The following is a 13,687-nucleotide window of genomic DNA, read 5'->3' as shown; positions in this document are numbered from 1 at the left end:
CAGCGGTTTCTCAAATCCTACCCGGAGCTGCCGGATGTGCTTGTTAAAGTACGCCCCCTGTGTGCTCATTTTAGAAAGTCACCTACAGCTTCCGCCACCCTTGCAGTGTTTCAGCAGCGTTTCCAACTTCCGGCTTACCAACTGGTGTGTGATGTCCCCACGCGTTGGAACTCTGCAATGCAGATATTGGGAAGGATTTGTGAGCAGCAGAGGGCAATTGTTGAGTACCAGCATCAACAAGACCATCAGTATTCCGTTCAGACTCCACACATAAGACCTCAGGAGTGGGCATGGATGTCAGACATATGTACCATTCACACTAAGAGTGGGAACACTTCACTCTGAGTCCATCTCCTGTTATGCCTTGGATCATTTACCTGCTGGGTTAGTGTTGGGGTTTCCATGGCTGCATGTTCATAATCCTGTTATTGATTGGTGGTAAAATGATATTGATAATTGTAGCTCTAACTGTCATAAAAGGTGTCTTCATTCAGTGCAAATTTTCTCTGCTAGTCTGGAGGGTCTGCCAGCATACCTGAAAGACTTTGGAGATGTATTCTTGGAAAAATAGGCAGAGATACTACCTCCCCATCATTCTTATGATTGTGCTATTGATCTTTGTTAGGCATTGGGCATTTGCTGGATCTGAAATGGGTTCAGAATCATCAGTGGATTCTGTGGTCTCGCATTCTGGTCCAGCCAGGGCTGATGCTGCTCAGCATTACTGTCAGTCCCAACACCTAGCTGGTGCACGATATGTATAAGTTGTCACTTGGGTCTTTGTTCCTAGCAATGTGAAGCATTGGTTGCAGAGGGAAACAGGGCTGCTACAGCCTAAGTCCTGGATGCACTGCACTGAGCATGCCCGTGACATGGCAGACCGTGATTGGTGGTTTGGGAATCAGCTTATGCAGTGACTTGGCACCACCTGATTGGCCGCGGGTGACGTCACAAATAATGTGATTGTGGGCAGGGCTTAATCTTTAAATAGCCCGTCCACAAACATGGTGGCGCTCTCTGATCACTGATCTGAGGTTGTGTAACTGTGTGGACGCTTGTTCGTTTGGGCTCCACATGCTCTCTTGCTGTTATAGCTTTGGACAGGCAGGTTTAGCAGGGGATAGGCAGCCTTAGCTGGAGGGGGCAGGTTGGTTAGTCTGACAGTCTGGCTCCGACAAGGGGGTCGCTATACACCCCGAGCAGACTGCGGACTCCCTATTCCTGCCTGCCTGTTGATCACGTGGAGAGATACTCCGCAGTCCGGTAGCACGCCGGCTGGGAGCACATATACGCCGGTGTGAATCACACACACGTCCTAGCGCCTACTGTGTAGCCTCTGTGTAGTTAACAGGGCTACGGCTACATTATCGGTAGCACATCTCTCGTGCTGTTAACGGAGATAGTACGAATTCCTATTCCCGTCCCGGTGTGCAGTAACACGGGAGGGATTCATATATTAGTTGGTTGCAAACAACTTTATTAATAATGGAAAGCAACCGATCCTGGGGTCTGCGATGCAGCCTGGAAGACTGCGGCCGAACACCTTCCGGGTAGAAGGAAAAACAACCAACTAATATATGAATCCCTCCCGTGTTACTGCACACCATTATCTCCGTTAACAGCACGAGAGATGTGCGACCGATAATGTAGCCGTAGCCCTGTTAACTGCACAGAGGCTGCGCAGTACGTGCTAGGACGTGTGTGTGATTCACACACGTGTGATTGTGGTATAACTTGATAACATTCTAAGTGTTTCGTCTGATCTAAGTTCACACTATGCACATATTCAATATGTTTTGCAGACTCAGGGAAAATTTCTTGTTTTCCAAATTAGAAAAGTGTACTTTCTCTGTTCAAAAAATATCATTTATGTGGTTCATTGTATTTGCTGAAGGGTTTAAGATGGATCCTGGGAAGGTGCAGGCTATAATTGATTGGGTTCAACCTCGCAACCTTAAAGCACTACAGCATTTTTTAGGATTTGCCAATTACTATAGAAAATCTATTAGAGGTTTTTCACAGATTGTTAAACCTCTTACTGACCTTACATGTAAGGGGGCGGATCTTAAGGTTCTGTCGTCTGATGTCATTGTGGACTTTAATAAACGAAAAGAGTGCTTCTTGTCTGCTCCAGTTTTGATTCAACCCTATCTTCATAAATCATTTATCGTAGAGGTGGATGCCTCAGAGGTTGGAGAGGGGGCTGTTTTGTCTCAAGGTCCCAAAACCCTGTCTAACTTACAGCCATGTGCATTTTTTTCTAGGAAATGTTTGTCTGCTGAGAGAAATTATGAAGTTGGAAATTGAAGCTGCTTGTTGTCAAGTTAGCTTTTGAAGAATAGAGGCATTTTTTGAATGAAGCTACTCATCAGGTCACAGTTGTGACTGATCATAAAAATTTAGCTTATATTGAAATCTGCTAAATGTTTAATCCCTAGAAAGGACTGGTGGTCCTTATTTTTTTCTAGATTAAATTTTCCCATCACATTCAGGCCAAGATCTAAGAATGTTAGGGCTGATGCTTTGTCACGCAGCTTTGATTCTGTTTCTCCTCCAAAACATCCTTCCTCAATTCTTCCTCAGGGTGTAGTAATTTCTAAGGTGTCCTCAGAATTGGAGGCTGAGATTCATAATGTCCAGTCGTTGGCTTCTTCTGCTACACCTGTATCTAAATTATTTGTGCCTGTGTATCTAATATTATGTCTGTTGCAAGAGTTTCATGACAATTTTGAGTGGTCACCCCGGGGTCACTGTTATACAGAAAGCTGTATGTAGACTTTTTTGGTGGCCATCCATGCTTAGCGACATTAAAGGTTTTGTACCTGCTTGTGAGGTTTGTGCATGCACTAACGTTTTTCGCAACCTCCTGGCCAGGGAATTGGCTCCACTGCCTATTCCAGAAAGACCGTCGACTCATTTATTCATGGATTTCATTACTGATTTGCCTTTGTCTAGTGGGAAAACCATTATTTGGGTGGCAATTGACCGGTTCAGTAAACAGGCTCACTTTGCTCTGTTATCTGGGTTACCTAATGCGGAGATGCTTTCCAGTTTATTTATAAATAATGTGCTGAGATTGCATGGCATTCCTTTGAACATTGTATCTGATATGGGGATGCAGTTTGTCTCCAAATTCTGGAGAGCTTTTTGTAAAAGACTGGGGATTGAACTGATGTTTTCCTCTGCTTACCATCCTGAAACCAATGATCAGATAGAGAGGACAAATCAGTCGTTAGAGCAAATTATAAGATGCTTCACTGCTGCTCAGCAGGTGAACAGGTCCTCATTCTTATCTCTTGCTGAGTTCGCCTTTAAGAGTCGAGATAACCAGTCTACTGGAACCTCGCCCTTTTTTTGTATAGTTTTCATCTTCATTTTGGTAAATTCTTGAGGATGAGTTATTGTTGTCCGGGAGTCGAGGTTGCCATACAAAAACATGGGGATGTCTGGAGGGATTTTCAGAAGAATATTGGGGTGGTGCAGCACCACTAGAAATGGAAGGCCGATAGGAAACATTCAGTTGGCCGCATATTCAAGGTTGGTGATAAGGTCTGGGTTTCTTTTAAAAATATTAAATTGAAAGTGCCATCAGGGAAGTTGAGTTCTAAGTTTATAGGTCCATATGAGATTTTGGAGGTAGTTAATCCTGGGGCTTCCAGATTAAAACTCCCTCCATATTTTCGTATTCCTAATGTATTTCATAAATCACTGCTAAAAGAGTTTATCCCTTCCGTTTTGTCTCCTTAACCTCTGCCTCCACCAGTTTCTGTCAATGAAAGTTTTGAGCTTGAAGTGCAAAAGATTGTTGATTCTTGGAAAGTCCATAATTCTCTCCAGTATCTCATTCATTGGAGAGGTTACGGACTGAAGGAGAGATCCTGGGTTCCTACTCGAGCTGTATGTGCTCATTGTCTACTCAGTGCCTTCCATCGCAGGTTTCCTGGGAAACCTGGGGATCCGGTGCCCCCCCTAGAAGAGGGTGCACTGTCTCAATTCCTCCACTAAGTGAGGGATTGCTATGCTGTCCTATGAAAACTGGGTCATGCTGAGTTTTCAGTGGTTTAATTGACAACTTGGCTGTCCAATCCTGTGATGGGCAATCTGATCTGTCAGTGCTAACTGGGAGGTGTGGGAATTTATTCTGGTGTTCTGTGCTCTGGAGATTGCCCAATATTTTTAACTGAGATGATTGCTCTTGATCCCTGCCAGACGTAGTTTGTGCTTCCTGGTGTTAGCCTGATTCTGTTGTTCTGAGTTCTGATCTTCTTCTGCCTTACTCTTTGGACCATGCTCTGACTATCCCTTTGTCTTGTCCTTTGGCTTTGATCCGCTATCTCTTGGTATTGACCCTGGACTGTGACCTGACTTACGCCTTGGTCTTTTCCCTTGGTTATCTATGTATCTCTTGGTTTTGACCCAGAACGTCTGACTTTTCTGCCTCACGTTTGTCTGTGAGTAGTGGCTTGCATCATAATATCCTGTGGTAAAACGTTAGATAATATTTTATAGGTTTTTTAGAGATAGTTGCATAGTTTGTACAGTTGAAATCACTGTTTAGCCAAAGGATGGGAGAGGATGTATACAGTTATGTGCAAAATAATATTAGTCTAACATCATTAATGTGTTAAATTACTGTTTTTGGAATTAAAGATCATATAAAATGGGAAAAAAGTCATGGCTACTTGTAGGCGAGTAATGGGCAACCAACAGAATCAACAGTCTTGACATGCATACTGATAATTGGGTAAAATTGACTCATTTATTGAAAGGGTTCTAATTAATAACAGTGCATATTTAAATTAGTTAGAGCATTAATTCTTTGAAGAAACAGTTTCAATTATGGCCCTTATTTAATGAAGGAGGGCAGAAAATGTTTTAGCCCTTGCTCAGTCAGTAAAATGGGACATTCCAGAAATTGTACCAAAGGAGAAAGAACTTTGAAAAGAAGTTGATTGAGAGGGGAAAACATATAAAGAAGTGCAGAAAATAATTTGCTGCTCAGCTTAAAATATTTACAATGCTTTAAAATGGCAAAACAAACCCCAAACATGTGGTAGGAAGAGAAATACTACCATCCGCATAGATCATAGAATCACAAGAATGACAAAGAAAGATCTAATGATCAGCTCTGGGGAGATCAAAGAGTCTTCAGTTACCTGTGGATCCTGAAACCATCAGAAGATGCCTATGTGAAGTCAAACTATTTGCAAGAAACCCTTCATAAAGTACCATTGCTGAAAAAAAGACATGTTGAAAAGTTTAGTTTGTCAAAGAACACATTGACTGGCCTAAAGAAAAGTGGTGCAACATTCTATGGACAGAAAAGAGCAAGATTGTTCTTATTGGGTCTAAAGGCTGCAGACAGTTTGTGAGATGACCAATGAATACTGAATTCAAGCCACAGTACACTATGAAGATTGTAAAACATGGAGGTTCAAGCATAATGGTTTTGAGATGTTTCTCATACTATGGATTTGGGCCCATGTATTGCATACCTGGTACTATGGACCAGTTTGAATATAGAAAAATACTGGAAGAGGTCAAGTTGCCTTATGCTGAAGAAGAAATGCATAACTCTCGTGGATCGTGGACTCACTGTGCCACTATCCCGGCTTACCGTGGAGAGGGACGTAGCTAAGCGGCTATCTGGTGTTTGTTAGGGCAGTTAGCTTCCAGCTGCAGGTAGCTGCCAGGTACCACTCTTAGGCAGCCCCTGGTACTGCAGCTGCTGACCCCGAGGGTGAGGATCACAGACATGAATATGGGCTTGGAGTCACTGGCAGAACAGGATTCGGACACTGTTCAGACAGGACGGGTCCTGGGTCTCCAGGCAGGACAGACACAGATTCAAATTCACTGACAGGACAGATTTGGATACTGGAATAGGCTCTGACAGTACAGACTGTGGAATGCTAACCAGTACAGAAACTGGTGCTGATTCAAGTGCCATAAGAATGGTTACAGGTTCGGGAAATGCTGGAGCGGCTTCTGGGTTCAGATACCACAAGAACGGTGTCAGGGTTCAGGTACCCCGGGTGCAGATTCAGGCTCAGGTACCACCAGAGTGGCATCAGGCTTCAGGTACCACAGGCTCGACTTCAGACTCAGGTACCGCAGGAGCAGTGTCAGGGGTCAGGTACTGAAGCTGTGGCTTCAGGCCCAGGTACCATAGGAGAAGTTTCAGGGTTCAATTACTGTGGGAGTGGTGTCAGGCTCAAGTACTGCAGGATCAGTATCAGGGCTCAGATACAGTGGAATGCGCATTCAGACACAGGTACCGCCGGGGCGGTGTCAGGCTTCAGGTATCGCAAGTGCTATGTTAGGGTTCATGTACTGCCGGTGCGGTATCAGGATTAAGGTAGCGCAGGTGCAGCTTCAGGGTTCAGGTACTGCAGGTGCAGCCTCAGGCTCAGTTACCGCAGTTGCAGTGTCAGGATTCATGTACCGCAGGTGTGGCATCAGGGTTCAGGTACTGCAGGTGCGGCTTCAAGGCGATGCCCCTTAAGAGTTCTGGACTATGCAAAATGGGGTATAGGAAAAAGGTTCAGAAAAATACAATACAGGATACAGGGACCTGGCAACTCACTAATTGAGCAACACTACTGAATAAACATTGCTCAGACACCTCCCTAATGAGTAGCGTGCCTTATATACTTGATAACTCCCTGTTATTGGCTGGGGACATTTTCAAAGTGCGCATGCTGCAAACTCGGCTCACCGTCGGGAGACCTGCATGGTGTAGGCAGGCCCAGGGGAACCACGGCAGGAACAAGGACACTGCCGCGTGGCCATGGTGGTGAGTATATCGGCATCCTTGCCGGGAGGAGGGAGAGGAAACACACAGGGTCGCCATCTAGCATTACAGTATGCCCTTGAGATAGCTGTTTCAGCAGGACAACAAAACCAAACAAACCTGCAAGTGGGCAACATCATGGTTTCAAGACAACAAGATTGATGTTATGAAGTGGTCAGCCCATTCCCCAGACCTCAATCCAAATGAAAATTTGTGAAGTGACATCAAAAATGCTGCTTTTGATAAAAAAAAAACTAAGAATGCAAAAGAATTGTGGAATGTAGTCCTGTCCGCATGGGCTGGAATATCTGTTCGCAGATGTCAGATGTTATTTGACTCCTCACAGATGTAAAGCAGTTATCAGATATAAGGGTTACACAACTAAGTATTAGTTCAGTGATTAACAGAAAGGCTAAGTCTGTAAACAAATTTCCGTTTATATTGTAAATATTTGAGTTTGTAAATGAAAATGCAGACACTGCTATTTTTTTGAACAGCCTATTATTCCTTTTTCTTTTTATTTCAGTTTAAAAATGTATATTTTGTTCATATTTGCGTTAGGAATTGAATGTGCAGTGCTCCAAGTACCTTTGTGTATATGGAAATAAATGCTATTATGGGGAATGAGCTTTTTCTCAGTTGTTTTAAATAAATTGCTATTATTTTGCACATAACTGTAGGTGCCACTATAATGCATTAATTAACCTGTTCTAAGAGAAAATTGTCCTCTTTCCTGTTTCTGAATGCTGATCAAATGGATCAACAAACAGAGCAAGAGCATAAAGTACTAAGAATGATTGTTTTCATTTTTACAATGCCACTGACCAATGTCAGCATCCTTATGTTCTGACTGGTAAAGTCTGAATGAAAAAGATTGAATTTCCCAGGATTATATCATATCCAAGGAGAGCACTACTACGCATGTGTACTTACTTGTCCAGTAGGATAAAGGTTAATTAGAATCAAAGGCACTTAAACTTGACCAGCTTCAGGCTAACATCTGTCTTCTTCCGAGACCCAGCTACAGCAATTTTAGTAGCCAAGCAGATAATAAGGAATTAACTTTTATTAATCCTTTGGAATTATTAGGGAGCTAATATTTGAGGAGTACCTATTAGTAACACTGTTGTATGAGTTATACATAACAAAAAGGCATAAACTTAGATCCAGATCCTTTCATATTTTGTGAAACGCAATAAATATGTAAACTGGATGTATAATTGCAATAATGTCTAAAGTATGCCTTTGATGACTGAAGTCTCTACATCACCGACAGCACGTAAGGCTTTCATTGGTTCTTTCACTGATTTTGTTGGACTAGTTTAATATTTTTTTTATAGATTTTTTTCTTTACTTTTTAATTGCCTATGATTTAAGGTTTCAAACATTTGATAGATCCTTTGGATAAATGATAAAGATGGGAAAACCTCTTAACTAATACTGCCAGCCAAGCAGCATATTGTACACTGTAGTCACAATATAATCTATTGTCTTTACCATAATTGTTCTGTATTTATTTCTAATTGGAAGTGTTTTTTTCAGTATAATATTATTGAGTCACTGTATAGTAGTTACATATATTAGTGGTAATTGTGTGGTGGTATTATTTGAGTCTTGAATAGCTGCTTTAATTGTCATATTTTTTTTTCTGAATTGTGTTTTGTTAAAGAAGCACTCCCGCAAAAGTATTTATTCTCTTAATATCTTGCAGTCACCATATTATATAGCACTGTGTAATTACAATTGCTCATATTGTCCATCTACCCAGTTAAAGGGAACCTGTCAGGTGAAATAATGCTATAGACAGCTGTGGCTGTACCCGCACCCCTGGCACTGACTGACAGCCAGCATTAATGATGTGGGGAACGGTTACAGCTACCCCTCTTTATACACAGAGCAGTAACTGAAGCCGCGTTGGCCCCACCTTTATGACTGAACGCCGAATGATGCTGTGGAAAATAAAGTTAATTTCCTCCTGGCATCTTTGGCCGTTCATTGTCAGAACACTATTATCCTGTAAATTCACCCAATATCTGCAGGTTAATAGTGTTATTTAACATGACAGTTTCTCTTTAATTTGCCGCTTTTTAATTAAGTTGATGACATCCTGAATAAAAACAGACTAGCTGACTCATTCTTAGCTCTATGTAGAAACAAGAAGTGTTTGAACCCTCCTGTTAGTTTTCTCTATCTTGTGTTTTGGGGTCACGTGACCATCTGCCTATATATTCCAGCTCCGCCCTTCTGGCTTTGCTGGACTTCAGTGTTGCTTGACAATCTTGCTAGCCTGGTGCTTCGGTGCATATCTCTGACAGTGGAGAACCAATGGAGGTGGGAGCAATGTCACTCCGCTCTCAGGAAAGAGACCCGAGATTCGCCGAAGGTTTGTGTCTTTATTGTGGTAAAGCTGACCATTTGATTAAGTATTGTGAGCGTCGTTTAAGTAAAGAAAAAAAAAAGGTCAGTTACGCCCGTATAGCTTGTTTACGCTCTGCAGGAGTATTTCTTTCTGGGAGCACCACTCTGCAGGGAGATTTGATTGAATTTCAGGTATTTGTGGATTGTGGTTCAACACTTAATGTGATTGGAAAACCTTAAATTGAAATCCAAACCTTTGTCATCATCTATTCCTATGGTGGAAGACGGCGAATTTGAGATTTCGCATATCTTGAATTCTAGATGGCATAGAGGGAGATTACAGTATCTTGTCTCCTGGAAGGGTTTCGGTCGCGAAGACAACTCCTGGGTAAGGACGGATGATGTCTCTGCTCCTAGGCTTGTTTAAGCTTTTCACAGGAGGCTTCCGGATAGGCCTGGGCCTGGAGGATCCAGGGGATCTTCATAAAAGAGGGGGTACAGTTAGAACCCTCCTGTTAGTTTTCTTTATCTTGTGTTTTGCGGTCACGTGACCATCTGCCTATATATTCCAGCTCCGCCCTTCTGGCTTTGCTGGACTTCAGTGTTGTTTGACTGTCTTGTTAGCCTGGTGCTTCGGTGCCTGTCTCTGTCAGTTTGCTTGGTCCTCTGGGACCTCTGGTACTTTTGTCAGTTTGTCTTTTGTGTTCTACAACAACTTCTGTTTAGGAGGTGTCTCATTTTTGTCCCAGTCCTTAGTTCTTTTAGGGAACCCTCCCTTAATTCTATAGGTCTTCATTCAGACTAGCTGATGACGAAGGCGGGTCTGTTAACTAGGAACAGGCAGCCTGCTACATTGTAGGGATACAGCTTAGTCTTACTGTAGGGACAGCTTTCCCCTATCTTTCCTTAGTTCTTGTTGCAGATCATAACAAGAAGTCTATTTTTCCTGAATAAGTCGTCATTAGAACTACAATTGTACATCACTGCAAAGTCCCTGGCAGAGGGGAGGAACGGAGCAGCTGGGTCACTAGTTGAAGAGGGGGTGGAGCTGGGCAACTGGTTAGAAGGGAAAAAATTTGTCATTTTAAATACACAGTGCTACATAAAATGATAATTTCAATAAATCAAGAGGATACAAATTTTGATTGGAGTGCTTCTTTACGGATCAGTATAGATGTAGTATTTGATCTTGTTATAGTGGCAGTAATTCAAACTACATTCTTGTATATATATATATATATATTTTTATGTGATCTTTTAATACCCTACCTATGCTCTACAAAACATCTGATATCAGTATAACAGTGCTCCATGCTGTCTTCTGTGTCGACTGAACAAAACTCATTAACTGAATATGGCTTTTCTTGGTACAATATTTCAGCATTTGGAACCCCATTTTTAATTTTGCAAAATACCACACTTTTAGACTTGCTCTTGATTACATTCCCATATATATGCAGGGGAATTCATATCATTGTGCAACCTATGCACCCACACAGGGGCCAAATAGATAAGGGGGCCCATTTACGTGTCTTAAGGAGGTGGAATTGTGCATTATGATGAGCTATTGGACTGCAAAGGGTCCATATATTGTTCTTGACAGGGACGCTTTTATGTGTGTGACCACCACTGTATACAGTACAGACCAAAAGTTTAGACACACCTTCTCATTTAAAGATTTTTCTTTATTTTCATGACTATAAAAATATTCAAGAGAATGCCAAGAGTGTGCAAAGCAGTCATCAAGGCAAAAGGTGTCTACTTTGAAGAACCTAGAATATAAGACATATTTTCAGTTGTTTCACTTTTTTGTTAAGTATATTATTCCACATGTGTTAATTGATAGTTTTGATGCCTTCAGTGTGAATGTACAATTTTCATAGTCATGAAAATACAGAAAAATTTTTAAATGAGAAGGTGTGTCCAAACTTTTGGTCTGTACTGTACATGGATGCATACATTTCTGTGTTTATAGTAAACATTCAAAATGTACTTAAATTTGTGCATTTTTGCTCAGAAGTACAAGTAAAGGCAACTAAATTATTAAAGGCTATGACAAAAATCCTTGTTATGTTTTGGAGCATGAAAGGACATGAAAGGAAATATAATTAGGCATACATGTTAAACTTAGACTCGTGAATAGTGTTGAGCGATACCTTCCGATATCGGGAAATATCGGATCGGATTGGAACGGACCGATACTGAAAAAGTATCGGATATCGCCGATTCCGATACCGGAAACCAATGCAAGTCAATGGGACAGAAATATCGGAATGAAAATAAACCCTTTCTTTCCTTGTAGGTTAATTCTACATGAAGGAAAACAACTAAGAATAATGTAGAATGTATTGGGGGAGGTGGGGGAGACAATAAAGGCATAGAGGTTTAGCCCAATCAAATGGAATAGCAGGAATTAATAATTTTTTTTAAGACGTTCTGAGTTACGGAAATATTGACTATGTTAAGTATTTTTATATTTTGTCAGATATTTATGTTTCACTACTTCCATGCTCTTCACCTTCTTTTTTACTTCTCCCACACTTTCTCCTTCATCATCTTCAGCATCTTTTTCATTAACTTCTTCTTCACCATCTTCATCTTCTTCTTCTTCACCTTCTTCGTATTATTCTTTTTTTTTACATTCTTCATATTCTACTTCTTCATCTTCTTCATCTTCTTCTTCTTCTTCATCATATTCTTATTTGTGGCAGGCATTCCTGAAGTTGTTATCTATAAAAGGTTAGACATTACACCTTTCGTTCTGCCCGTCACAAAAGATTTACAACAGGATTTGTCCGCGTTCAGTTTGGCCTGCAGCAGCAGGTCTTTTCCAGGGGCACCACGAGGAGGAACGGACTCACCCCCATACACTGCTTAGTCATCTTCTGCTTATAATTTAGATATTATCTTTTGCTCTGATTTTTAGTCATATGCTTAATGTTCTTCCGCTTTTTGTTCTGCAGCTTCTTGTATTTCTGCTTCTTGGTTTTCTGTCTCTTGTTCTTCTGTATCTTGGTGCTTGTCTTCTCTTCTTTGTCCTCTTGGTCAACTTCTTCAGGGTCATCTTCTTGGTCTTCTTCAGGGTGGTCTTCAGGGTCGTCGTCTTCGGGGGTCCTCGTCTTCGGGGTCCTCGTCTTCTTCGGGTTGGTCTTCTGGGTCCTCGTCTTCGGGGTCCTCGTCTTCTTCGGGGTGGTCTTCAGGGTCCTCGTCTTCTTCGTGGTGGTCTTCAGGGTCCTCGTCTTCTTCGGGGTGGTCTTCAGGGTCCTCGTCTTCAGGGTCGTCGTCTTCGGGGTCCTCGTCTTCTTAGGGTTGGTCTTCAGGGTCCTCGTCTTCAGGGTCCTCGTCAGGGAGATCTAGAGTGATTACCAAGAACCATTTCAAAAAGCTTGAACTTGGAAATGTAGCAGAAGGTACAAGAAAGCTGAGGAACTATCGAGGACCAGCTGACGGTACTGGAACCCGGATGGGTAGCAGAAGGTACAAGAGCCAATGGAACTGCCGAAGACCAGCTGACGGTACTGGAACTCGGTTACTAAGCAGGAGGTACCTGTGCCAGAAAGCACTACCAAGGACCAGCAGACGTTGGTGGAACTTGGATACCGAGAAGGAGGCACCTAATCCAAAGGCACTGCCGAGAACCAGCTGACGGTACTGGAACCCGGATGGGTAGCAGAAGGTACCCATGTAAAAAAAAGTTCAAGGCCGCGAGCCGGCCGCAGTTACCAAAACCCACAGTCCTACAGGGGGTGCTTGTCCTATTGGAACTATGGAACCAACCTTCATTGCCAGATCCCGCAGCCCACATAGGAGTCACCTAAACTGCAGGCACGATAGAGTCGGCTAACCCGACCGCAAAACGACAGGACAACGCATTGGAGGCAAATTGACGTTGACACTACCCGGAAACAGCTGGCATACTGGAACCAGGCTGGGCAGGAGGGAGTACCTGTGCCAAAGTCACTGCCGAGGACCAGCTGACGGTACTGGAACCCGGATGGGTAGCAGAAGGTACAAGAGCCAATGGAACTGCCTAAAACCAGCTGACGGTACTGGAACTCGGTTACTAAGCAGGAGGTACCTGTGCCAGAAAGCACTACCAAGGACCAGCAGACGTTGGTGGAACTTGGATACCGAGAAGGAGGCACCTAATCCAAAGGCACTGCCGAGAACCAGCTGACGGTACTGGAACCCGGATGGGTAGCAGAAGGTACCCATGTAAAAAAAAGTTCAAGGCCGCGAGCCGGCCGCAGTTACCAAAACCCACAGTCCTACAGGGGGTGCTTGTCCTATTGGCACTATGGAACCAGCCTTCATTGCCAGATCCCGCAGCCCACATAGGAGTCACCTAAACTGCAGGCACGATAGAGTCGGCTAACCCGACCGCAACACGACAGGACAACGCATTGGAGGCAAAGTGACGTTGACACTACCCGGAAACAGCTGGCGTGCTGGAACCAGGCTGGGCCGGAGGGAGTACCCGTGCCAAAGTCACTGCCGAGGACCAGCTGACGGTACTGGAACCCGGATGGGTAGCAG

Source organism: Phyllobates terribilis, unplaced genomic scaffold, assembly GCF_046119375.1.
Source record: "Phyllobates terribilis strain yellow unplaced genomic scaffold, ASM4611937v1 Scaffold_2__4_contigs__length_985480577, whole genome shotgun sequence".
NCBI lineage: Eukaryota > Metazoa > Chordata > Amphibia > Anura > Dendrobatidae > Phyllobates > Phyllobates terribilis.
The sequence above is the reverse complement of the archived record's forward strand: the minus strand, read 5'-3'. Positions refer to the sequence as shown.